Source organism: Xiphophorus couchianus, chromosome 2, assembly GCF_001444195.1.
Source record: "Xiphophorus couchianus chromosome 2, X_couchianus-1.0, whole genome shotgun sequence".
NCBI lineage: Eukaryota > Metazoa > Chordata > Actinopteri > Cyprinodontiformes > Poeciliidae > Xiphophorus > Xiphophorus couchianus.
In genome coordinates this window covers 30184738-30212559 of record NC_040229.1, presented here as the reverse complement: position 1 = coordinate 30212559, position 27822 = coordinate 30184738, and the positions used below count along the sequence as shown (strand labels likewise).

The 27822-nt window shown below is 41.4% G+C and overlaps 1 protein-coding gene across 2 annotated transcripts in view; it reads left to right on the top strand.

Moving 5' to 3' along the window:
- The window catches only part of lingo1a (leucine rich repeat and Ig domain containing 1a), a 170008-nt gene that overhangs the window by 126379 nt on the left and 15807 nt on the right, over positions 1 to 27822 (top strand). The window contains exon 1 of one of the 2 annotated variants that reach the window (XM_028043280.1): positions 13415 to 13983. The exons of the other annotated variant lie outside the window; for it this stretch is intronic. The gene's annotated coding sequence lies outside the window, so the exon portion shown is untranslated. Of the gene's footprint in view, positions 1 to 13414; positions 13984 to 27822 lie in introns of those variants that run through there. 2 annotated transcript variants of the gene reach the window in all.

Sequence of the window (27822 nt, the reverse complement as noted above, 5' to 3'; positions counted from 1 at the left end):
GTTTGGTAAATAATGACACTTTTAATGCAAGTTTCCATTAAAAGATTCGGACAGATTTTACTCTGAGTACCTTTTGTTTTGATTCCTCTGCATACTGTCCTTATGGCGAGCCTCCTGTCAGCGTCTGAAGCCGAATGTCAGTCCTGCCAAACCCAATTCCTTGCACATTCGCTTGTTGCCTGCAAGCCCACATTACAATGCTTATTCAGGAGTGTTAGCCATTCAAAGCCCATTGAAGGTCCATTTACCCTTCAGCCTGGTCAGATCTGCAGCTTTACCACTTTCTCTGCAGCAGTCATTTCACATAGCAGCACAACAATGCAAGTCAGGAAAAATGAGTGACTGCAAGGTGGAGAGTGAGTGACAACAACTGAGTCAGGGTGGGCAGTTTTGTTGTGTTTTTTTTTTATCTGTGCGTGTGGCTGTTCCCTGACATACTGAGTGCAATCTTTTCAGCACACCTGGCAGATCGGTTAAATCTGATCTGCCAGGTTAAAGCTATATAGTCTGCAATTGTTTTTCCAATGTACATGCAGTATATGGTGTATTATGTGATAGCTTTCTAAGATGAGACAGTTTCTAATCCCCAGGTCCAACTCAATGTTAAGTAAAAATGAATACAATCGAAGGTGTAGGTGCTTGAAAACTTAGTGGATTTGAAATATTATAAAAATAACACAACAGTTGATCAGTGTTAAAAAATCTGTCATTACACACTGATGTTATGGAAAGTACAGTAACCGGTTTTCTTGGCCGCCTTGTTACGCAGACCGGACACAGAGCTAAAGTAGCAGTACGTAACTTTTTTTTTTAAATATCTAAATTGTTTTGCATATTTGCCAAAACTTGTACTATGTTTTTGCAGTATAATATGACAGATGTTCTGTGGAAAAAATAATCAAGCTTCTCTGCTGAGTAAATACACGGCTCCGTCAGAAACAACCAATCGTCACAACAGAAGCTATTGTGAATGCTAAGCTAGTTAGCATTGCCTCCGATGACGGCGGATAAATGCGGTAAGTTGTTTCTCTGCCAATAGCACATAATTGTCTATCAATCAATCAATCAATCAAATTTTATTTGTATAGCACATTTCAGCAGCAAGGCATTTCAAAGTGCTTTACATCATTACAAACACAGAAACACAAAGCAACATAGAATCAATAATCAAAACACAGCATTAAGTCAAGGTCCATCAATAAATTTGTAATTGATTACATTTCAAATACAATTCTAAACAGGTGGGTTTTTAGTTGAGATTTAAAAGAAGTCAGTGTTTCAGCTGTTTTACAGTTTTCTGGAAGTTTGTTCCAAATTTGTGGTGCATAGATGCTGAAAGCTGCTTCTCCTCGTTTGGTTCTGGTTCTGGGGATGCAGAGCAGGCTAGAACCGGAAGACCTGAGAGGTCTGGAAGGTTGATACAACAACAGCAGATCTTTAATGTGACAATGTCTACATTGTCACAAGCGTGATTGACAGCGCTAAGGCCTTCCTCCTGACTCTGACTGGTTGTTTTTGACAGGCATCAGTGCATTTCTTCAGACAGCAACAGAGGAATTCAATCTTTTCACAGATTATCTGTTTCATATTGTATTGTCACAACATGACTGTTTTAGCAAATATATTTAAAAAAACATACTTTTAAGTTAGATACTGTAGATTTAACTCGTATAACTTCCTTTATTTGGTGATGTTTTCATTTGGATCAGTTTAAAATGCTGAAATGCTAAGCTAATGCTAGCATGTGTATATTCTGTTTCAACTCAACTGGGTCATAACTTGTTTCAGTAAATGATTTTATTCTAATTGTAAGACATAGTGCTTTGAACAATTTAAAGTTTATTGACTAGCATTTCAGCTGCTCTCTGAAAGCATCAACAAAATGACGCACACGACCGCATTATTCAGGTTTTCAAGGCAGTCAAAATAAAATAGGCCATGATTTTTTAAATCTAACGCAGTCTTGTTACTTGCTGGCTAACAGTACGGTTGTAGGTGACACAAACATTAATCTGTTTATTTAAAAACATTTCTGTTTTTATGTATTAAAGAAACAGAAATGTGCAGATAAAGTCCTACACAAATGCATTTGGTGACGTGGCAAGTTAGATAAAGTGTAATGCAAAGCTCTTACTGTGTTTGGTAACATTTCTCAAAACTGCAACTCTGCCAATCCTGGCTCAACACTCTCTACTTTCCTTGGATTTAAATTTTACACCCCCTCCCGCACACACCCACACACACACACACCCCCGCCGGCGCACGTACACAAATCACATCTTTCACACAGTTGACATGTTAATGTGCGTGTATGTTGATGTCCGTACAAATGCCCGGAATGAGAGAGTGCAAAAGTAAACACAGACTACGCTGAGGATTTCAGACAGGAAATAAGCACCTTTCCCTGTGAAGCATAGTCAGTTTAAAGGTCAGAAAGATAGGCATGCTGCATTAAAGTGGCTAAAAAATAGTACTGGCTTTTAGGGAGTGAGTGCTGAGAAGAACCCAAAGGGCAGAGCAAAGAAAGACTGATTGGTCTTGCTGTGCCAGAGCAGGGGATGCATTTGCAAGCTGTGCTAATCTAGCCTAGAAATAAATTTAAAGCAGACCTTAATGTGGCACTTGCAATTTCCATATGTCTCAATCTCTTTTAGCAGGATGCAGAATGACCTAACAGCGTCGGCCATGTGACAAACACGTTAATGCAAAACTGAGCAATTTTACCAGAAGTTATTGATGCTGTGTGCAGTATCTCACAAAAGCAAGTACAGCCCCTCACACTTTTTGTAAACGTGAGGGGCTGATTAGATCTTTACATGGGACAACACAGAAGATGTGACCTTTTAATACAATGTAAAGTAGTCAGTGTACAGCTGGTATGACCATGTGAATTTGCTGGGCTCTCAAAATAGCTCATTTAACTGTCATTAACTTCAAAATGACTACTGTATCCAAAGTGTGACCAACAATATTTTTGTAGCCTGGCCATTTCCCTCAAACACAGCTGCGCTTGATTCTCATCTCCCCTCATTGCATCGTCTGGGATTTGTCCCATTGAGCTCGATTTGTAAGGATGCATTTCATCCTGGCCAATCGGCAATCAGAAAGAGGAGTTATGAGCAATGAGTTTTTGCGCTGTTTTTGAGTTGTGGTCTGCCTCTAGTCGTAGTTTGGCAGAGGAGGACAATGTGAGGACAACCTTTCAGTCCCTGTTGAACACGCTTTTAATTTTTTAAGGGTTGTTTTTGGCTCTAGTGGCCTTCATTTGAAAGTGCTCAGACAAGAAAGTAGGTAATGAGAGAAAAGGGAAGACATGCAGCAAAGGTCACCAGGTCGGGAATCGAACCTGTGACGACTGTGTCGAGGACTGAAGCTTCCTCATGCCCGTTGTTCTTAACCCCTGCACCACCACAGCACCACCACGCTGCCAAATGTTGAGCAAATAAACTTCTTTGGTTGGCCATGAAAAGGGAAGCTGTCCCAGTAAAGCGCTGTGTTGACAGTCTTCTTACATGCTAGGCTCTTTCTGTCAGATCCTCAGAGTTCTGTGCCATGTTGAACTTCCAGTGACTGTGTGACGGAGTGTGAGAGTGATAACAGCCAAATTCTACCCACCTGCTCCCTATTTGCACCTGAGGCCTTATACCACCAACAAGTCAAAATTGCTAATTGGGCACAATTGTGACGTTTTCACTTAGGGGTTTATTTACGTTTGCTAGCAGCAGTTCAGACACTACTAGCTGTGTGATGAGTACATTGCTACACAACCTGTACACTGACTGCTTCCCATAGACTGGCTGTAAACTTGAACAATCAGCATTCTGTTGTACTTCTGTGCCAGGGTCAGTTGTCTTTGATATTTCCACGGCACGGATATTTCGGAACCCTCCAGTTCCTGGAAAACTGTCATATTATTGACATGACCAAGCAGGTTGGATTCAGAATAACCTCTCTTTTACGCATGAGTGGGATGACTGGGTTTACCTGCTGTCAGAAACTGCTTCCACAGGATGCCAGGCTGTCAGCTGCTCCTCACCAGAATGACTAAAGTACTGAAAAAAACCGATGAGCAAATCATTGTTACTTTGGGCTTCTGCTAGTTTTTTCTTTGTTTTTTTGTTTTTTTTTGAGGGACGGGGTAAAAGCATAAAATGTTGCTGTGACTGTACGCTTTGGGTATATTGAAAATACTCAAAGACTTGCTCACTGCATATAAGACATATCTTTGGGCTATTGTGTCATGTCTCCCTAAAGCACATGTCAAACTCAAGGCCCATGGGTCAAATCTGGCCCGCCATAGCTTTTTATGAGTCTAGACTAAACACAAAGTGTGGTTAAATATTATGTTATCAAATCAGTGTAGCTTTTATCTGTTTACTGCCAAATTATATCAATCAGTCCCTCCAGTTTCTTGAGAATTATCCTGGAAATTCACACAAAATGAACAAATCCCTGCACTTTTTTGTGTTAATAATTGGTCATTTAGTTCAGATTTTTTTCAAAAATTGTCAAAAACTTTTTAACTTGTACTAAACAGCTGCCTCAGCTTTAAATGATATCAGATTATAGGCCATGAACTACACAGCAAATATTTCCAAATTACTACCATAAAAACTTTGATTTTTATTGCAAAAAAAATCACAAAAAGAATCGCAAAATGCTGGAGGGACTGAGAAGATGTTATTTAATTTTTAGGAATTTGTTGATATTTTAACCATACTTCCATACATTATCCATACATTTTGGCACAACCGGCCCTTTAAGAGCGTTCATAATCTTGATTTGGCCCAAAACAAAAATGAGTTTGACAGCCCCGCCCTGAATGATAACGAGAGCAGACTTTCTCCTTAATCCACGCTCGTTTACTTAAGTAGAACACATTTATTGAGCAGGAGTTCACAACACAAGAGGAATAATTCACCTTGTTTGATTTTCCTTAAAATAGTGTAGTTCACGTTGAAAAAGCTTCTTTTTTTTCCCGTTCAGCCACAAGAGAATACCGTTCTCCAATACTTTTACCGACTATAAAGAAAGCCAAGAAACAAGGCTGGCTCTAGTTCCCCTGTTGCACAACCGTATAAATCCAGCTCAGTTTATGTTTGTCTATTGAGATTAACAGAATACAAAGCAGCACTGCTGTTGGTTTTCCACCTCAAGCTACAGTGGGAAGCTTTACATTGAGGTCCTTCTAATATTTACACCAGAAAAAGACAGCTGGTAGTTGTAAAAATTAACGGTTTGTAAATCTGGACAAATATTTTCAATCAAAACAGCTATATGTGCAATAATCAATATATATGTTAGGGCCGTAGTGATATATTCAACTTAAAACAATGAGATGGCATGAGATTTTTTTTTTTTTTTATCCATTTCAGGATTGAAGTATTTCACATTCTGAGCTACAGAGGACTAGTGTCGATACTAAAATTTAGTTTCTTGCTATTAGGAAGCTACGGAGCAACTTTAACGATTCTCCAGCCAAGTATTGGTTTTTTTCAACAAGGTAGCCCCCAAAATGCATCCACACACACACACACACACACACACTACTGAATTTAAAATGCTTTCTTGTACATATATATATATAATATTGTTTTAAATTTTGTTTTCTCTAATATTCTTAATGGTGTGGCAGGATGAGCCTTAGCCAACGCTAATGAACTTTCATGATCAAAGCCGACACCTAATCATATTCATGATCCACTGTGGCACAGGGCCATGGAAAAAAATATCTGAGTCATGATATGTTTAGTCTATGTTTAATTCATTTCAATGATATATGCATTTCTTCCCAGTCTGAATTATGTAGTGAGACATACGTGAAAATATTTGATGGTATATTTTATTTACAATTTTGCATATTTGTTTCTCCCGGATGCAGACATGATTGTATAATAGTTCTCCATCTTTCTGTCAGTAGCAGAACTTTGACTCAGATTTCTCTACCTTGTTTTCTGTCGTGGATTTTGTCACCTGCACTAAATAGGAATAAGAATATTCCTGCACTAAACAGTGAAGGAATATTATGTTTAGAAATGCAGTGCATTTCTAAACTTAGAAATGGTAATGTTTTTGTTCTAGAAGATTTCTAGGACTAATATAAAAAAATATGCATTTTATCCTAGCATTTCTTTGCTAGGAGAAATGCTAGCAAATCTCCTATATATGCTATAGGAGACAGCATATCTCCCATCTTTGCTAGGAGATATGCTAGGAAAATATCTCCTAGCAAGGAGATATTCTGAGAAAGTTCAGAACTTTCTACTCTTTTTCTAAAACATTTCTGAGATTAATCTAAAAAGTGTGAAGGTTTTTGGCAGAAATTCACTCCTTTGTCAAAGTAGGATAGAATCCAGACTTCATATCTTTTTTACAAGTTCATCTTCCCTCTTGAGCTTTCATTCATTCGTCTAGTTTTGTCAGAGTCAACCTTTTCTCGTGACATAAATGAAACATAAAACAGAGTTCTTTGTACTTTCTACCCTATCTAGAGATGTATGATTGTGTTCCGTTTCCAGGTCTTTCATGGAACCAAGCATGTCCTTGTGCCAGAACCGCATCACTCCAGCAAAAGATTACGGGTGAGCCTGTGCGGCGCAGTTGAGAACAAAAGAAATTATTTATTGATGGATGCTCTCAAACCCACTGGCGTCACAGGTATCCATTGTTACCTCAGATGTTGTTTGGAGCTTTTTTGGAGCGAACGGCGACCAGGACTGTGAACCCAGCCTCTTTCCTGCCTCCCATGAAGTGCATCCTGCCAAAGTTAATTTTCTCTTCTGTAATCTTCCTCTGCTGAACGGTTCTCTCATCTACCACCAAGTTTTCCACCAAACACAGCGTTGATAAAAAAAAAAAAAAGGGATTACGGAGCAGCTGCTCGGACGAAGCGTGTTGCCCAAACATCATAACTCAAAAGGGTTCTTTCAACCATTCATTCTCGATGTCTGCACTCGCAGGCGGAACGTGGCAGCTGGGTTGAAACCTGAGGAGGCGGCCGACGGGGGGGAGGGAGGCGGGTATTTTGTTGCGACTACGTTTTTGATCCGGTCGGCTCTAGTGTGCTGATCTGGAAAGAAGAACGGCTAGCTAGGCCCTAACGCCTTCCCTCCCCTGAGGAGGGGTTTCACGGCCAGGGGTGCGAGGGTGCAAGGTTGCCTTGGCCATGCGTGAACTGATGCTGATGACATTCACATGTAGCTGGGATGCCTGAGTGACTCGAGATGTCCTGCGGGTCTTTGCAGAAAGGTTTTAGGATAAAGGAAGGACAGAAACACATGTGCTCCAATATTTTAGGAGTCTTTTCTCATTTTCGTTGTGAGTTATGAGGAGATATTTCACTAAAATATGCAAGTAGGGCCTGAGTCGGATGAAATGTTGATGCAGTACCTTACTAATGAATGCTCAACAAACTCTGTGTACTTTTACTTGTGATAGAGGGATAGATGGTTATAAAAGATTTCTGTCAGTAATCTAGTCAGTAATTTGTAGAATCCCCCCTTTTGTTCCACTTAGAGCTGCAAGTCTTTTGGACTCTACCTGCGTAGTACATCTGAAAAATGTGCACCCATTTTAATTAGCTCCGGCTCAGTCAAGACTGGATGAGTGCCACAGATCGTCAATTGAAGTAAGGTCCAGGTTTTGACTGGGCCGTTTATTCAGAGCAGGAGGCTGTATAGCTGCTCTTGTCCTGTTGGAAGTTGAACCTCTTGTGGGAAAATGGAAATTGTGCTTTTTTTTCTGGCTTTCTTTAACTAATTAGTTTCTATTTGTCAACCTTCCATTAAGTCCTGATTTATGAAGTGAACAGCCAATAGTTGTTCACTCAACAGACTCCCCTCATCTAAGGCTGTGTATATCGGCTGCTTGTCCAGAGTTACCATGCTTCTTGGCTCCTTCTCTGGTTAGTCCCAAAAATTAGGCGGACGGACACATCTGTGTGTGCAGTAGTGCCATACTCTTCAGTTTTACATGTTGGACTGAGCAGTCTTCCATAAAATTTTCAAACCAGGTCATGTTGTTTAGTAACCTAACCCTGATTTTGTCATCTCCACAATTTTCTGTTACCTTTAGTGACAGGTAGCAGATTTCCTACTCTTTCTTTGGACTATCTCTTTAAATCCGTAAGTCATAGTGACGTCCACTGGCATAAGTGTGCATGGACTAATAATAGTCTAGATATTTTAATAAAGGTGGCAACAAAACAGCTGGATGGGTAAAGTTGCACGTCATGGTTACAGGAAAACAGTAGTTTTAATATTAAGTACAGAAACAGCTGTTTAGCAAATTTAGGCACACTGCAAGCATTTCTTGGTTTTGCTATTTTGTGTCTGCAGTTTTACTTTGGTTTCAAACAAGGTACAATCTTGTTTTTAAGCTACTGCTCTAATCAAATATGGTGAGATGCTTCAGTATGCTGCTTCTAATATATATAATTAGGGATTATAGTCGTTGTTTTCACTGGATGCAAAACATACCGATTTATTTAGAACACGTGTCAACTCAAGGCCCGTGGACCAAATCCTGCCCATCATAACTTTTAATGTGGCCCTCTAGATTCTATACCAAACACCAAGTGTGCTTAAATATTATGTTGTCAATCAAATCAATGCAGTTTTTATCTGCTTACTGTCAAATAATATCAATCAAATTAACGCAAAATCAACAAATTGCGCTAAAAAGTTGAGTGTTGTTTACTGTTCGGCATTGCCTTAATTGCTATGTTTAATGCTGCAGACAGTGGTGATAGGGAGGTGTCGGGATCTGTTCCTTATCTGTGTTTATTTTGAGTTTCTGTCTCTCTGAGTCTCCGTGTTGTCCTATCTCCCCTTGATTGTTCCCAGGTGTTTCTTGTCTCCTTGATTACCCTCTGTGTATTTAACCCCACCAGTGTTCTTTGTTCCTTGTTGGGTCCTCGTCGTGTTTGTCCTGTTGTCACTGTCTGCGAGCTTCTGCATCCGCTCCTTTGTGCTGCCTGGACTTTGTATGTTTTTGGATTTTTGGACTACCTTCATTATTAAACCATCTTATTCATCTTACCCTGGGTCTGCTGCCTCTGCCTCACCACCCAAATCATGACAGGAGGTCTTCTTTGTCTTCTACATCTTCTTAATTCTCTGGATCTTCTCGGCCCAGACTTCCCTCTCCCCAGCCACTTGTTCCAGCTCCTCCAGGGGAATCCCAAGGCCTTCCCAAGCCAGCTGAGAAACATAGTCTCTCCAGCGTGTCCTGGGTCTTCCCCGGGGCCCCCTCCCAGTGGGACGTGCCCGGAACACCTCACCAGCGGCTATACTCTGAGTCCCTCCCGGATGACTGAGCTTCTCACCCTATGTCTAAGGGAGAGCCCAGACACCCTGCGGAGAAAACCCATTTCGGCCGCTTGTATCCGTGATCTAGTTCTTTTGGTCATGACCCAAAGCCTGTGACCATGAGAGTGGGGAGCGTAGATCAACCGGTAAATCGAGAGCTTTGCTTTGCTTTTGCAGACGCTGCGCCAATCCGTCTGTCGATCTCCTGCTCCCTTTTTCCCTCATTTGTGAACAAGATCCCGAGATACTTAAACTCCTCCACTTGTTGCGGGACACCCCCTCCCACTCCCTCCAACCCAGAGAAGCTTTCCGGCTCAAGACCATGGCCTCAGATTTGGAGGCACTGATCCTCATCCCGGCCGCTTCACACCCGGCTGCGAACTGCTCCCGTGAGAGCTGTAGATCACGGCCTGATGAAGCCAATAGGACCACATCATCCGCAAAAAGCAGAGATGAGAGCCTAAGGCCACCAAAACGGATCCCCTCAACACCTTGGCTGCGCCTAGAAATTCTGTCCATGAAAGTAATGAACAGAATCAAAGGGCAGCCCTGGTGGAGTCCAACTCTCACTGGAAACAAGCCCAACTTACTGCCGGCAATGCGGACCAGACTCCGACACCGGTCATACAGGGACCTGACAGCCCGTATCAAAGGGCCTGGTACCCCATACTCCCAGAGAACAGCCCACAGGGCTCGCTGAGGGACACGGTCGAACGCCTTCTCCAAGTCCACAAAATACATGTAGACTGGTTGGGCAAACTTCCATGCACCTTCCAGGACCCGCTGAGGGTGTAGAGCTGGTCCAGTGTTCCACGACCAGGACGAAAACCACACTGCTATTCCTGAATCCGAGGTTCGACTATCCGACGGACCCTCCTCTCCAGGACCCCTGAATAGACCTTGCCAGGGAGGCTTAAGAGTGTGACCCCTCTATAATTGGAGCACACACTTCGGTCCCCCTTTTTGAACAGGGGGACCACCACCCCAATCTGCCAATCCAGGGGAACTGCCCCCGATGTCCATGCGATATTGCAGAGTCGCGTCAGCCAACACAACCCTACAACATCCAGAGCCTTAAGGAACTCCGGGCAGATCTCATCCAACCCTGGGGCCCTGCCACCAAGGAGCTTTTAAACCACCTTGGCGACCTCGTCCCCAGAGATTGAAGAACCCAACCCAGAGTCCCCAGGCTCAGCTTCCTCAGTGGAAGGCATGTTGGGGGGATTGAGGAGGTCTTCGAAGTGTTCTGCCCACCGGCCCACAATGTCCCGAGTCGAGGTCAGCAGCACACCATCCCCACTATAAACGGTGTTGGTGCTGTACTGCTTTCCCCTCCTGAGACACCAGATGGTGGACCAGAATCGCCTCGAAGCCGTGCGGAAGTCTTTCTCCATGGTCTCGCCATACTCCTCCCATGCCTGAGCCACATGCCACTTGGACTGCCGGTACCCATCAGCTGCTTCAGGGGTCCCACAGGCCAATAAGGCCCAATAGGACTCCTTCAGCCTGACAACATCCCTCACCGAAGGTGTCCACCAACGGGTTTGAGGGTTTCCGCCGCAACAGGCACCAACAACTTTGTGGCCACAGCTTGGATAAACCGCCTCGATAATGGAGGCATGGAACATGGACTCAATGTCCCCTCACCTCCCCTGGACTAGTTTCTTGCTCTTTTCCAAAACCTGCTTTGTTGATTTCGAGTAGTGGCAGGAGAAACCGTTGGGTGGGATTTTATGCGGACTGTTGTTTCTTCCCATGCGTTTGCTTCTCATAATGAATCCCAGGATTAGCCATTTATCAATGAAAATGCAACTGTTGAAATCAGTGAAATCAAAAGCTGAGCTGTGATGTCCTTGTCCAGATCTGAATTATCCAAGTCATCATCCATATTGGCAAAACAATCTTTCCTAGCCGGCTCAGCTTGTTCCAAGACAGCAGGCTTGACTGCAGTTCTGTCTGGTGAAGTTCCACAGACAACTGTCTTCTGTGGTTTGCCACAACCTCTGCAAATAATCTCCCCAGCCGGGTTATCTGTATCGTTTCCTGGGAGAAAGTGATCAAATATTTTCTGCATCCCTGTCGACACCATGTATCCAAGACCAAAACCTATTGGCATAAAGATGGGGACTAGCGCTGTTGAAATAGTAGACATTCTTACGAGACACAAAGTCAAACCTGAAAGAACTGTTTCGATCCTAACTGATGTATTGAGATTCAAGCATTCAAGCATTAAAAGGCTTAGAACTTCTTTGATCTGTTGTGATGTCATAAACGGCATCATGTACATCAGTGACCTCTCTGTTCTGAGGCATGGCCTTGCTTCTGATCGTTGCTATGGAAACAATCAGATCAATTCTGCATGACTCAAACTGAAATAATGTCTAAATATTTGAATAATAAGTTTTTTATTTATTCATTTATTTATTTAGCATGAAGAGATTAACAATAGATTTCTGTATGACTGAATTGTTGCATTTGTGGTCTTCCGTACCTGCAGCAGTATAAATGTAGGTACCGGCAGTCAATTTTTTTCCTTCGATTTTTAATACTCTAAATGAATTTTTCTACTAAGTGTATTACCAGAAAAGAGCAGAAAAAACTGTTATGTCTAACAGTTTTTGAGATTTTGGTGGGTGGGTGTACCTTGCCACAAACCCACCTTTGAATAGAAAAAGATGGGGTTTTTGAAAGCCGATTACTCAAAAAATAAATCAGTTTGACACTTATTTGTAATGACATTCTTTAAATATGTATAAATCATATTACAAAGCAAGAAAATGCACAGTATAAATAGCTTACTTTTAATGAAGATTCTTTTAAAAATGTCATTTTGAAAAACAAAAAATGTCAATATTGACCCTAACAGGAGACATGGCATTTTGGGGATTCCATATTAAACAATATATGTGAAACCAAGTCCCAAAGGCTATTTTGCCCGTCTATTTAGTCTTAAAAGGCTTAATTTTTTGCAGGGGTCTGAGACTGTTAAATAAAGATTTATTAGGCCGCAAAAATCCTTCCAAAGCTAATTGAGTATTTTATTTTTACCACTCCCCAAATTAGTATTTTTCATCAGACTTCAATAAAACATCTCTACTACAGGTAAACTAGGCTGCTGAATAACATAAAAGCATCCATGTTTGGCCATCCTCAATAGTTTCCTTGATATTGCTGGTAAGGATTTTTTTGTTTGTTTTTAATATCCACCTTCTGGATAAAGAGCAGAATTACTTTAACCTCTGTGGCTTATTAGCAGCAGCCCCGTGATTCAGAATCTGGACCTTTTTACTGTTAAGCAGTGACTTATTTTTTTCCCCCCACCATTACTAACCTATTCTAATCAATGAGCACCCTGGGCAGTGATTACAAAGGAAACTTTATCATTCAGCTCCTGCGTAACACTGTTAAGAGGTATTTAAATTCACATCCTGCGCATTGAGAGCTATCCGTTGACATTGAATGTCGCCTATTATGACACTTACAGAGCAATAATGTGCTCGCCTCTCACTTCAGAGCATATTACAGGAGGGTGAAAGAAATAGGAGTTTAACCGTGTGAAATATTTATTCTCTTTGCCTTAAACACTCCTCTCCTATCTCTGCCCCGGCGGTGCCTGGGACCCCATTTTTAAACTCGCAGGGGGATAGATAAAGGATCAGATATGTGTTAGACAACACTCTGCAGGGCCCGCCTCTTGGAAAAGGGGGGTATGACCACTGTATGTGAAGCCCACAGCGCCATCAGGCTTTGAAACGAGGTACTGCGAGCATTTCACTGACTCCTATCACTCTTAATTCAGCCTCAGTTAGGAATTTGATTTTAATTCCGTGTTTAAATCTGCTTATCTGTAGTTTCCAAAGATAATGCGGGGCGTTTGGTTGCAATTTCCTCCTCTTTTTTTTTTTTTTTGAGTTAAAAATGTAGAAATTAGCGTTAAATAAAATAAATTAACGTTAAAATTAATAAATAATGGCAAAGTAGCGGTTCCCTCGCAGGCTCGCGCTCCCTCAGTTCAAACCGCACACAGTCACGCGCACACGCCGACACACTTTGAGTTGGATCCTGGGTAAGGAGTGCGTTCCGCTGATCATCTCCAACCCTCCTTTCCAAGCAGGCGGATTGCTTCTGCCTCTGACGACAGCCAGTCACACACACACACGCAAACACACGCACGCACGCGCAGCGCTGCTCAGAGCGGAGTGGCTGAGGAGAGACCGCATCAAGGAGCCGCGTACCCGCCTGCTTACAGAGGAGTCGCGCGTGGGAGTCGATAACCGTCTCTACCTGCCATCTGCATTCCTGCCTTTTTATTCCCGGCGCCCTACCGGACGAGTCTGGTGCTCTCAAAGGGGGGGGGGAGTCCCATCGCCACCGAGACAGAGGACCGAGGCTTGTCGGGTTTTTTCTTTCTCTTTTTTTTTTTGTTGTTTTGTTTTTTGAAGGGGGAGATTTTTCCCCCCCCCCCCCGGCTGAAACATACATTAGAGCTGTGGAGAATTTCTCTGGAAATCAGGCGGTGTGCGTTTCCCCCCGGTTTGTTTCGTGAAAGCCGTCTTTTGAAAGGCGGGAGGGGATGGACTTGAGATAGTGCGTCTCAATTTGAGTGCTGGTGGCTGGGAGTTGCCGTCTCGGAGAGATGCGAAAGCATGCTTGGAAGCTGTGAGCGCTACCGCAGGTGAGTATCTGTGAACGACCGCGATGAATTGTGTAGGCTTGTTAAAAGTCCCTGTTTTGTATTTGGAGTAATGTCTCCGTAGGTGAGCGTTTCTGTCTCTGCGTTTCTGTCAATGCGGTTTAATGTGGCGCGCGGCCAAAGACCGCATGGATATGGATATACATAATGCAGCCAAATCTGTTCGGAGGGAAATATCTGTCAGTGCGAAGAAAAGAGGCTTTCTAAAAAATAAAACAAAACCCGAACTCACTGTAATGTCAGATATGGGCCAAAATAAATAAATAAACATGAAAACAAGGCTGTACCTCCGACGGTCAGAGCAGAATCTATACTGTAGACAGGACAGAGAAACAGACCAGCAGGAAATAAGGACTTCAGCGTGCTTAGGTGCGTCCGCTGCAGGTACAAACAATCAACACTGATTTCTATTCTTCATTTTTACATTTATGATTAATACATATTTTTACGGCTTATCGTGTTTCTCCCATCCCCCGCCCCCTCCCTCTCGTACCCACCGTACTGTCCATGTCTGTGAGGTGAAGAAGGCTTAAACCATTCATCAAATTTAATTGTCCCGCGATTGAGACTGGGTGAGTGTGTGAGAAGGAAACAGAAGACCCTGCCTTTCTGTTTGGCGTGTGTGTGTGTGTGTGTGTGTGTGTGTGTGTGTGTGTGTGTGTGTGTGTGTGTGTGTGTGTGTGTGTGTGTGTGGGTCGGTGAAATAGGTGGAGAGTTGCAATTACAAAACGTTCCCTTAATCTATCCCTTATTTGCCAGCGTTTTGACTCTGCTGAGGTAACATTTTGTCTCCGTGTGCAAGTCGTGAGCCACCCGTGAATGCCATTTTTTAATGCATCTGCAAAAGATGGCTATCTCTTAAATGGGCAGCTGAGAGGAAGAAGAAGAAAAAAGGGAGAAAAAACAAGCAGGATTCTGCAGATATGCAGGGCTTTTTTTCCTCTGTTTTCTCCCCCATCTCTCTCTCTCCTGAATTAACTTGGGACTCTTTGTTTTGAACGGGATGACAGTCAGCAGGGGTCTATATATAGCTTCGGCTGCGACAATATGGGACAGAGGAAGAAACTTGCGCGTTTCTGGTTGCACACACTCCGTCTGTCTGTTGTTTGTTATTCAAGGCAGCGTTTGGCAGAAGTAAGAAAAAAAAATTTATACCAGTGGCTCCTGATAATTTTCATTTTCACTCTGCCTTTTCTGAGTGTATGTTATGTGTAAAAGAAAGGGAGGGGGGAAAAAAGTCTACAATTCACACAAAAGCCTGTGCAGCTCAGTATTAAAGGCTGTGCCTGCGGTTATTCATAAAGCTTTATATGTTATAAATAACTGGAGGGAGCGGACGGGCAGATAGAGGAGCAGCAGCAGCCTCTCTTGCTTTATCAGAACCCACAATCCAATATGATAGATAGATGATACACTTTGAGGTATCACATGGAGACAGGGGCCAGGGTGTGGCACACTCCTCATCCCCCCCCCCATCCAGCCCTCAGTGATGACCATAAAAGTGACTGCTTTGTGCCGTGTTTGTGTTTACCAGACCTGTAGCGACTTTCAAATGACCCCATCAAACTGATTGTTTCCTTTAATCTGCTGCTGGTGGGCTCACGCCACCCAGCTCCTAAGTTTTCTCCTGGATTTCCTCAGCAAACGGCGGGCTCTACCTTAGTTAATCATGGCCGTTTTGCTATAGCCCGAGAGGACCGAGTGTGCGTTGCAATGGGCCCTCTGGGTGCCTTCGTTAAATTAATGTGCTGTAGCTGACCTTGGCTATCTAATGCCATCAATAGGATTCACCTTTTTGCCCCGCAGTAGGGGGGGTGGCATATTGCAAAGGCCTGTCTTATCCTACAGCGTTACCCCGCTGTCGACATCCCGTATCGAATTACGGCACCCGTTGATCAATGCTCGCAATAACCCCGAACCTCTTACATAGCGGCCGGTTTAATGCAGGAGCATCAGATATCCCAGGAAAGGAATCATGCTCCTCGTAACCCGGTTCATGGAGGTATGCTTAGATATTAGTGTATTAGTAATCCAATCATATACAGACAGAACGGAGAAGAAAAACAATGAGAGCAGCCTCAGAGTGCGTGCTGCATTAATAATTCATGGAAGAAATCAGCTTGAGCGTAGATTTGACAGCAGACCGGAGCAGGCGAGACAGAGTGGGTGGCGGCGGTGCGGACGGTAACGTTAGAGCACGGTGACTGATCACAGCCTCTCTTCTTTTTTTTTTCTCTCGCTGCCACACAAAATGACCAGCAGTGTTATTAGCGAGTGGGCTAATGCCGGCTTATGACGTGTTCTCATGTCTCCTGGAGACGCTCTCATCTGGGGGTGCAAAGCTGACACCTACTGCAGCGACAAGGTGTTTATTAGCTCCCAGTTGTGAGACCACTCTACCTGCATGATATTACGGTGACATGGAGCTACTAGTTCTCACAAGGGAAGCCAATTATGTTGTTTTTTCTTTTTAAACCAGGAGTCAAATGCCATTCCGCTTGATGCCATAGTGTCTCGGTTCGGCGATGCCCGAGGCTGGGTGGCATCTGCATGTAAGGCCCTGCCAAGGGATCACAGTGGCCGTTTGATGCGAGGGAGAGGGAAGATCTTGTTTGCCGTTGTCCTTGGTGGATGTCAGCTGAATTAAAGGAGGAAGGATGGTTGTGATTGTTGTCAAAAATAAGACATCTGAGATTTAAGGGGTTTTTTTGCGGTTTCAGCAGTGCTTTTCCTTTTAGAGGCGTCAACAAGTCCTGGAAACCTAAACATAATGCAACCTAAGCACCCTTTTATGGCCTCCTGTCATAAAGCAAGTGGCTCTGCATATGATTTGTTGTGTATATGTTTATCTTATATCTATATAATACAATTAGGATTTGGATTTTACTTAATTATACTCTACAAAATCCAGTTATACACTGAAATGCAATATGATTTTACTGTTATAGACAATATTGATAAGACCAAGCCAGTGAACAAACATCAAGCAATTGTTTCAGACTAAACAGAAGTCATTATCTATTTATGCCAATAGAGCCCAATGAAAATTGTGGTAAGGTGGCCCCTCAGCTGCCTGTTTGTCCTTCACTTTTTATACTGTCATGGTGGCTCTCAGTGAATCATCAGAAATCAATTTCTTGATTAAAATTTCACTGACCTTAATCCTTTAATGTCAAATGCGTTAGCATAAGTGATTTATACCAATTCAGATTATGGTTTCAACATTTATACTGAACCAGAAATCAGCACTTGATACATTCAGGAGCTGGATTTTTAGCGAGCGCTAAGATGTACCTCAATGTTTTCTCAACTGAACAATGTCCAAGTTACTACGCAACTTTACTCCTCTTTTGGTGAACCAACAGCAGCCTGACGACTGTTAGACTCAAGGAAAGATGTTCCGCATTCACAACAATGTTGTTCAACACAGAAAACTGTGACAAACTGTAACACAAATTTCTTGTGGAGAGGGTGATGGGAGGAGGATTAGTGTTGTCTGGCTACCTGTTAAAGACAATAAAAAACAGCTGCAGTTATTTTGGGTGACTCTCTATCCTAACACAGCTTTGACTATGCTTAGAATCTTCTTAATTTGATGCTAAATGCCATTAATGAAATCCTGCAGAGTGCTTGGAATTCCACAGACAACTTTAAAAGCACATTTAGAACAATATATATGCCTAAGTCAATGTCCAGGAGTACAGTGGTTGGATCCTAGGAGTGCGTGTCCTCACATCTCTTATTTTGGTTGAGTCAAAAAAAGCTTACTTCCTCGTAGACGTAGCAACAAAATTCCTAGACTGCAACAACAGCTGCCTTTTCATCCACAAAACTCCTCTCACATTCACTCCCTTTGTGTGGTAAACATTGTGATCACTGCACTAGATCCAGCAATAAGTGAGAAAGAGAAAAGGATTAGTGCACATGAACGCAATCACTACAGCATCTCTGGGAGGTGTTGATTAGCGGAATAAGACAGAAACAGCTTCTTCCTGTCAGCGTTGCAGCAGTGTCGTGCCCGCTCACTTGGACATTAAGTAATTCTGCTGCAGAGACATGTTTATCACTCCAGATATGCTGTGCGGAACGGCTGCAGCTCAGTCGACGGAGTGGGTGTCCTTCAACTGGAAAGCTGTTTCTTTGATGCACAAGTCACCCAGTCCTCATGTCAAAGCATTCTCTGTAGTCAAAGATACTGAACCCTCTCATTACCTCCCCAATGTTTTCATCACTGAAATCATAGTCATATTCCGAAAAAGACAAGGTCCCCACCGAATCATACAAATTTCTGTATCTGTTTTGCATCAGATCTCGACAGGTCTGTTACGTTTGCAAGTATTCAATCAGCTCCTGTTTTCAGCTGAACGCAAGGATTTTGCTTCTGCCATTTGTAGATCTTTAAAAGATATATCATCTTAAAAAGCTACAGGACAAGCCAACGGGTCAGGGATTGGGCAAATGTTATTGTGCTGACAGAGGGCTTTCGCTTCTTCCAGGCGAAAGTATTTGTATTCACTGCATGCAGGACAAGCGAGTGTCTATTCTGGCACTTTTGTTGCCAGGAAGACTCACTCGTCCATCTTTTAAATGACTGAGTTAATGTCACCCTGCTAATCTGCTAGAGGGGGCTGCGAATCATATTGACTGAGGCATTTGAAGGCATTTGACTGGCAGCTTTGAAGGGGTGAGTGGAGCCAGAGCGCTTCAGTGGAACTCACCCAAGTTAGCATTGCCCAGGCTAAAACACATTCTGTACTTTCGGTCGTTTGCAGCTTGTAGCCCATATGTTGTACAGACGGTACAGTATGTGGCCATAACTAAGGAAGTCTCTAGGTTACGTCGAGGGTCCTTTTTTCTTTCCCAGACAAAGACAGTTATTGCTTCATTTGATTTATGCGTGAGTATTATTATTACTATTATACTATTATTTTCTTTTTGAGAAGAGACGGCATGAATTGCTCTGCAGTAAGACAGGGTTGTGTGGCAAATATCACAACACGCTGCCATCGTCTCTGCTGAACTCATCATGTCGAACGACTCTATTCAGAAGTGATTGTAAACACAACTGTGGGACAGAAGCAGCTCCACTTACGCACCCCCACTCGAATGGAGCATATGATCTTTTTCCATAAGTGGGAGCAAGAATTCAGTTCGAGCACCACCCCGCTGCTGTAATGGCGGCTAAAATACCCCACTGAGAATCAGAATTCACAAAGTTCAGCGTTTAGGTGAAGTGCAGGTGCTCTCGGCTCCCTTTCCTCCGTCTAGTGGGCTAATTAGGGGCTCTGGAGGTGAAGTTGTGTTTTATGGCAAATATGCTGGCGGTGTGTTTCAGGTGAGTTTCAGTCACTGAAAGCATTTATAATTAATGAGTTCTTGGCCCTTATGTAAATTGTAGGGTTGTGTTGATACAAGGTTCATGGAAACGAGATGAGATTCAGCAGTATTTGGGGGAAAACTAAGAACGTCATTTTTTTCATTACACAAGTAGGAACAGTATAGTATATACTAATGTTTTTATGTTAACGTTTGAAACGGTTGCACAACACAAATTTGACCTTTGGGCTTCATACGTTTTTTTGGTTTTGTTGTTGTTTTTTAAAAGACAAAGCTGTTTTCCACTGGTACATTTTGGCTGAAGTATGCAGCTTTATTACGCAATCAGAATTTAATCAAGCCAATTTTGGGTTCCAAGTTGAAAAATTACTGAAAATAGACAAAAAGTTTTGAGTTTTGCCTTAATCTAAACCATACAATCCAAGATGACAGCAGCATGTCTGAAACATAGCAGCAGCTCCACTGAAAATACGCCCTTCTTGTCTTTCTCACAAATAGGATAATGTTTTAAGCACCTCAAACTATGATATAAATATACATATGGTCACAATAATACATTTTGCTGGACAATAAATTCATTCAGAAATTATTGCGATAAATGATAATATTGTTGTTTTGAGACCATTTTGAAGAAATATTGGGGTAATGGTGTAATAATGCAAAAACACATTCTCAAAGGTCAATAAACTTTTAATTGTAAAATATGACAAAACAACAAATTAAATGTACTTTAAATTTTCTGTAAACTAAATTGTCCTTCAAATTAAGGGCTAGGTTAGACCAAATCATCAAACTGAAGACTTTTGTCATTCAGTTTTTGTAGAGAGAAAAGAAAAAATAATAAATCATGCAAATAGAAATTAAGCTTGTTTTAATTTATAACATCAATTGATTTATTGCTTATTGCGACAGGCCTATGCATGAGTATTTAACATTTTGGTCTGGCGATAGTGAAACTCAGTCATAGAAAAATTGTAAAATAGCCGCTGTGTTTAGTGGCAATATGATTTTACAAAGCAGACGCCAATTAGCGTCATTAGTGGTTAATGGTTCCCTTCTTCAAAATAAAAGTCTCAAACATACTCAGAGGATAACAAGAATAAAGCCGTTATCATCATCCATAAAAATAGCTTCACCATATGAAGTCACATATTGTTAGCAGGACAGCAGCCCTTAATAAAACAGACTTCTAAAGAAAATGTGTCATTTTAATTCATTTAGATCTTGTGCCAGGAGATATTTTTACCATTAAAAGTAAATAAATGATTGGTTTACCTCTTGACCTAATGCAGTTCCTGTTTCTGTTTAATGGTCCTTGCGAAGGTTTAATTAAAAGGCACTAATCCGATTAGAGTTCAGTCAGAACATGGACACCCCCTTTCTAAAATGCTGCCAAAACAATAGAGGGGCTATCCACCATGATGCTTCCTTATTGAAGTGTTGTCACATAATTCAAACATGCTTCAGGCCCATTATCCATTCCATTTCTGTTAGATCAGAGAAGTTTCTTTTCATCCATTCAAAGTCAGCTCCCATTCATCATGTGATTCAAAACAACAGACCCTTTGCATTGAGCAAAAAAGGGGGAGAGGCTTTTAGTTCCCTAAAAGCTATATTACCCCGTCTCTTTGGTCCTCTCCGTCCATCTCTTTCTCTCTCCCTCTCTCCTGGTTTAACTTTCCATAAAAGCTCACTCCTTCTCTCCGCCTGTCTAGCCTGTCTTTTTCCTCCTCTTTCCTCATCCAGCCTTTCTTTCACCCACTCACTGTCAACACAGTAAGAGAAAGAGAGAGGGAGGGAGGAGGGAATTGGAAAAACAGAGCACTGCAACAAAGAACAGCTAATACTGTTGATGGAAGAGAGCGAGCGTGCCTGGAGGAAACAAGAGGTCAGATTACGGGTTATCGACCGGACCGTGTGGCATAAACGACATGTTTGTTTGATGGACCTCCAAAACGCTGGAATATTCCAACCAAAACTTAGACATGAACCAGACCTACACTGAAATTTGCAGGAACACAGCCTCCTTACTCCCACATTAGTAATATTTTTTAAATTGATTTCATTGCTAAGCAAAATTCAAAGTGTCATTTTAAGTTAATTCTATAAGATATGTCATCCCAGATTATTGGGAAGCAAAAATGTGCGATGAACGACACAAATCAATGCATTATTATCTCAACTAAATGGACTACAAAAAGCACCACCAATTACATTCATTCTTTAAAAAATAGATGTCACAATAAATTAAAGTTACAGATGACATTCTAACTGTAATAAACAATATGATAGATTTGAGGATGCACCAATCTGGCTGAGACGTATTTCTGCTTTTCTTTTCTTTGATTTGATCTGCTGAATCCAGCTTTGACAGATTTCGAGTCCCTTCACACCAGCTCTGTTTAGTCCATTTTCATTGTTCTCTACTTGCTTTGTGAACTATAGTCCACCTAAAAATGTAGGTTTCGGTTTGGTTGGAGTGAACTCTAGGGAAGTCTGAATGCAAACCAGTCTGCTCCAAAAGCAGGAAGCTGGCTGTCGCGCAGGGCATTCTGGGTAAATACAACCAAACAAATTCTTTAGCCAAGGCCAAGGCTAGCTGGAGAAGTAGCTTGTGGTCTTTTATCACAAACAAGAAAGAAATCCTACAACCTCTAGAATTTGATGCTACTACATTTTGGTTTACATTTTGTGAAGACAGAAATTGCGCTCATGTCTTTTTTGGAGGTTTTTGTGTAGTTTTCTTCAGTGGTTCTTGGTGCAGCGCCACCACAGGCAAGGAGGGGAACAGGTGTTCAATAGTTTGGATTGTTTGACACAGTGCAATGTGAAAGAGAACCACACCAGCTGAAGATGTAACAAATGTTGCAATTTTGGTCCCAATTCCAGCTGAGTCTGCCAGACTAACAGGTGTGGAAACATCCTCAGTTTTTGTAAGCACTGTCACACATGCAGAAGGTCGTTGTCACCAACAGAATGTAGTTGTGAAACAAGAAGTGACCAAAAATGATGAGAGTTTGTAGTTTTTATGCATTTAATCAACCAGGAAAGAAAAAAAAACCCTGATATCCTGCCAATTAATTTGTGACTCTTTAGTTAGATTATTGAATGGCGTTCTACGTTTTTTAAAACATAAACACCATGAAATTGTGATAGTATTTTTTTTTTTACCTCTTGGTCAATAAGAGTCAAGATAGTTAATCTCAATGCCACTTAGAAAAAGAAACTAAATTTTTAAAAAAGAAGAAAACAGAATTACTGGGTCCAAGGTCTTATCTTTCTTGTTTGGATTTTTTTTCACATGCAGGAAAAGCAAAACATAGTTTTGGGCAATTATGTGTAAATGATAAAAAAAAACAGAATATTTGTATCAGCTCTGAACAGATATTTACCCTGGATGATACTCCGTCACGTCCTCTAAATGTGAGGTGGGGGACAGCGATGGCCGTTTAACTGGAGAGTGACGAAGGTAGTACGGGGGTCAGTCGGGAGGGTGAGGCCGATGAAAGAGCTGGGCAGCCATCAAAGATGAGGAAAATGAAATGGCATTTGACCTTGCAGAGTGCTGGCGTGCGACGCTTCGCCACTGAAGTGCAAAGTAGTTTGTGAACCTTTGGGAATTGGTAGAGAAAAGAGATCGGGTCTGTGGAAGGCCGGTGAGGGGTGAGAGGACGGGTCAGGCAATTTAACTCTTCACAACAGATTCAGCCGCGGACTAAAAAAAAGTTCTAAAAGTGACAAAATGAGAGAAAGTCAGGCAGAAAGAAAGATAAAAACAACATACACAAAGAAACTACTTGTATTGTTTCCTGTGTATGACTTTAGAAAAGGGTCTCTTAAATGGGTGAATCTGGTTTTACAGCCTGCAAGGAAACACGAGAGTAATATCTCTCTCCGTAATAGAATCGCTCCTCAACCAGGTCCTGAACTTGTAGCAGATATGCAAATGTCAGATAAATAATTCAGCTCTTTTGAATTTGCTTGCACTTATTTCTGCCATTTTTGCAATAATGAGTAAGAATGTGATAAGAAAAATATGCAGTGTTTATACCATTTTCTGTAGATGGTCTATTAGCTTCAGAACAGGCTTAGCGGATGGATAATAACCACGGGATTTTGACTGTACATGTCATCATCGCTTTTCCTGATTTTCATGTGTCGGGTAAGAACAATACAGCAAGAAATACCAATTTAGCTATGAATGTGCTTGTAGAGCTTTTATTTTTTTTATCAATCAAGAAGTCAGTAAGACTACAAGTCTCATATTTTAGTCTTAATAGCATTAGATTGTCAGATATATATGGAAACCAAACAGGCAAATAAGTGTAACACAGCAGCATCTATGATATGCCTTGTATGTTTGATTTTTAAATAGCTGTGACAATTAACTCATTACACAACTAATTGTTTCAGATAACAACGCAAAGTTGAATTTGCAATTCAAACAGTGTTTTAGCACTCCCAGGTAGGAGGGAAGCTGTTTGTTGCTCCACCGTTCCTGCTACCTCATCGCAAGACCGGCTCTAAAAATACGAGTCTGCTAAACAATCCAGACTGAAGAGGCGATGGCTGTAACACTGAGAGGAAAACAAAGATCTTCGCATCGCATTTATTAGCATTTTCACATTTTTGCTTCTTGTTTCATCTCGAGATGTCAGATAGGACTGATGACACAATAAAACGGCAAAGATGGCGTTGTAAACTTTGGTGTCTGCAAACGTGTTTTGCAGAATTGAACAAAAAATAAAACTACTTTGCTGAGAAACATGGCAGAAAGACAGCTGCTGTGCTTGTTTAAATTCAGCCATATTGGAGAGTTTTTACTTTTTTTACTTTTATTTTACAATTTAATCAATTAATATAAAGTCCAGGCTTTGACTAGGGCATTTCAAAAGCACCATTTTATTTTTTTACTCATTCCAAGTTGAGCCTACCTTGGATCCCACAACCCAAGTGCTACTAATCTTGTAGTCAAACACTGATGTAGTCAAACACTGATGTAGTCAAACACTGCATCTTCAGGAACTTCTGGTAGAAAGCAGATTTCATGTTGTCAGTGATTATGACGAGTCACCACTCTTCCCTGTGTTCTCCATTTCTGGATAATGGCTCCCACTGTGCTTCACTGAGCTAATAAAGCTTAGAAAATGGCAATTGCAGAGTAATTGTTGTGAAAGACTTTGTTTCTTACATGTTATTCAACTTGTCTAGATTTGGACATGACATCTTTAACCTCTCTGTTCTTGCTAGACTAGACCTGTTTTAGAGATTTTTGATTGTCTCGTTGTGGCTAATGAAAATGAGCACCCATATTGTTAACCTCAGTTAATATAGGCCAACTTAAATTTTCACATAGCTCCAGGCTTACTAGTTTTTTTTCCCCTCATTTGACATCAAATGGTGACCTTAGTCAGCTTTCAGTTTGATCGGCCCTGGCCGTTGACCAAACAGTCTAAAACTCAAATACCCAACCTTTTTCTAATCTGTGAATGCATCACAATAAACACGACTGGGTCGTGCTGACAACAGCGTCCTTCAGTGTGGATGCTGTTACTGAGTAAATAAGACTAAAAAATAAGCTATTTTCAGAATCAGGGAGGTGTTACAAAAAAGAGCATAGAAAGTGCAAATGTTTAAGAGGCAGTTTCAACAAAAAGGCTGCGGGGAAGCAAGAGTTTTCTAAAAAAGAAATTCAAGTCATATTGTGTGCATCAGCTGTGTCCTTACCTTAACTAAGGTGGAGGTGTAAACGTAATCCAGCGTTTTCTCCAAATGGAAATGTCATTTTTTAGGTTTAGGTGGTTTTATTTAAAAATTAGCTTCTTTGCCGTCACCATCATTAATGTAGTCTGACTTATCTGATAATGATGTTACAATTACTTGTAAGAACATCATGAAACCACAAACTATTCCTTAAAGCCACCTGGAAGTGCTGTACAGCTTCACCTTGTCATTGATTCTCACCTAACCTGTGAAATACTTTGATTGTCTTTCTGAAAGCATGTGTCGTCTTTCCTCTGGGTAACACTCCAGATAGCTGAGCAGTACAGTTGAATATCTCCTCTCCTTACTAATATTCATGACCCTCCCTCCTCCCCCCTCTCCTACAGCAGGCAATCAAAGATAGGGAACGTGATGATGCAAGGACAGCTTAGACAAGTAATTTTGCCTTTAATTGCTTGGAACTCCCTTGAGTTCTGATGCTTAAGCACTCTAAAACTGTTGTTGTTTTGCTGTGCATAATCTTTGATTATATGAAGGTCAGCATTTTTTTTTCTCTAAGCTTCTTACGAAAGAATTTGGAGCAGGTGGATTGCTCAGATAGCAGGACAATGCTTCCCCGCTGGAGCTGTAGGAGTGAACTGCTTCCTTTCTCCGTCCACTCAACGCTCTTCACTTCCAGCATCTTCCAAGGGAATCTTTACCCTTCTTAGAGATGAGAGTTTTTGTTGGTTTTTCCTCTCTTTTGTTTCTGCTTAGACCTCATTTCCCAGGCTGTTGTCTACGTGTCATTATGTGAGGGTTTATCTCACTAATTGAGGCTTCATCTTTCTGGGCAATCTCTCAATGGACATGGATTAAGCGCCCGTATCTCTACACTGGAGCCACAATGGGATCAGCCAGTCATATTCAACACTTTGGGGATTGTGGAGGGGTGAACATTAAAAGGAATGTTCTCAATTTGGTAGCGCTGGACGATATGGCTGAAAAACGTATCACGATATATGCAATATCAGTCGATACTAGATTACTGACTAGTTTTTTTTGTTTTAAATATCGGAAATACTACGAAACCAGTGGCGTAACCTTTCTTGTTTTATCCACAGTTTTCACTCTTCGCCGTTGTAGTTTATTTTTAGGCTGTTCTGAGGGACGGTGACGAAATCTTAAACTGTTGCTCTGCAAGTCACTCAACATGCTGTTGCTGGGCTACCAAATAATGAGCAGCTGCATTCCCGTTGTCCATGAAATTGTGCAATTTGATATTTTGAAAATAAATGTCTTTGATGCAAAAAAGACAATTTGGAAAAAAAACGAATTTTTTGCTAAAACGTTGTTTTTGCCGTGTCGAAGTTGTTTTTTTGTTTTTGTTTTTCATAAGCCTGCAACTGAAACACATTTTTCACATCACACGAGTCACATGATCAACAACCGGACGTTGCCACTGATGCAAACCACAAAGCTGATGACTTATTGCATGAACAAACTTAATTACTTGTGATTCTGAATTGTTCTTCTTATTTAACGGAAACACAGAAATTGAGAAACTGTTTTTTTGAAACTGCTCATACACACTAATTTCTCCTGTCATGTACGGTGACTTGTATGACTCATCAGGCGCCATTTTCTTTGCATAAACAATCAGCTGATTTGTTTAAGTGGGAACATGGGTCCCGAGTCTCCGATGGCGCGTTCTCAAGCAGACGCAGAGCTTTATGAATTTCTAATGTTCCGGGTCTACTCTCATTAGCCATAAAAGCCAACAGATGAAAGTGCGGGTCACCACTCACTGAAACAAGAGCCAAAAACCTTGCCCATAGGAAGGGAGAGTGACTCAGTGATAGGCATCAGACCAGATACAGATTTTACCTTTTCCCACACTGCTGTGTGTAAGGGGAAAAAAATTAATGGTTCAATCTATATTTAGCTGCACTTGTGGATATTGCAGCCTTGGTTTGGGATGAAACACTTATGAAAGTTTTGAGTGTCTCCATCTGAACCCAACAGATCAGGCAGAGTTGAATGGTGTAACTTTCCACTCGTGAGATAAATCCTTTAAGTGGAAACTTTATTTTTGATCCATCAGATAACCCAATCAAACAAAGTCTGGTTATTTTTGAAGTACAGGTTAACACCGTTGGCTCTTTGTGGTGTATTCTGAGACTAATCTAAACAGGACTTCTGGCAGGTTGCATTGTGTTACTGGCAGAAGCTGCTGCTACCCAAACTGACATTGTCATTGGATAGGTATTGCTGTCGACATGTTCCTACCTGTGCTTCTAGTGTTCAGTTGACTGAATCAATATATTTCTTCTAGATATGGGTTTGCAAATAGTTTATTTAGACATTCAATGATCAGGAATTTGAGGCCAATTTGTGTTTTTTTTTTTTCAGAGCCTTTAACAGTTCTGGATTTCTTAGACTCCTCGTTAAGACCAATAGTTAAAGGCAAGCAGATTCTGACTGAGTAATTTGTTAAGAACAGGAAGGAAAATAAAAGAATACTTAACATAACCTTCAGTGCAGAACTCCTCTAAGCAGCATTTGTTACTATAGTAACTACATCCACATCAGATTTCTGGACCAAAAAGGTCCAAAACGTTATGCTTGTCAAACACAAGTTAAAATAACTCCCAAATTAACTCTTTAAGAACAATATAGAGTTAGTTTTCTCTTGCAGGTTGGAAGAGATAACGCATTTCTCTTTTCTCTAGGAGTGAAGTCTTCATATTGTTTGAAATATTTTTTCTAGCCATCCTGCCA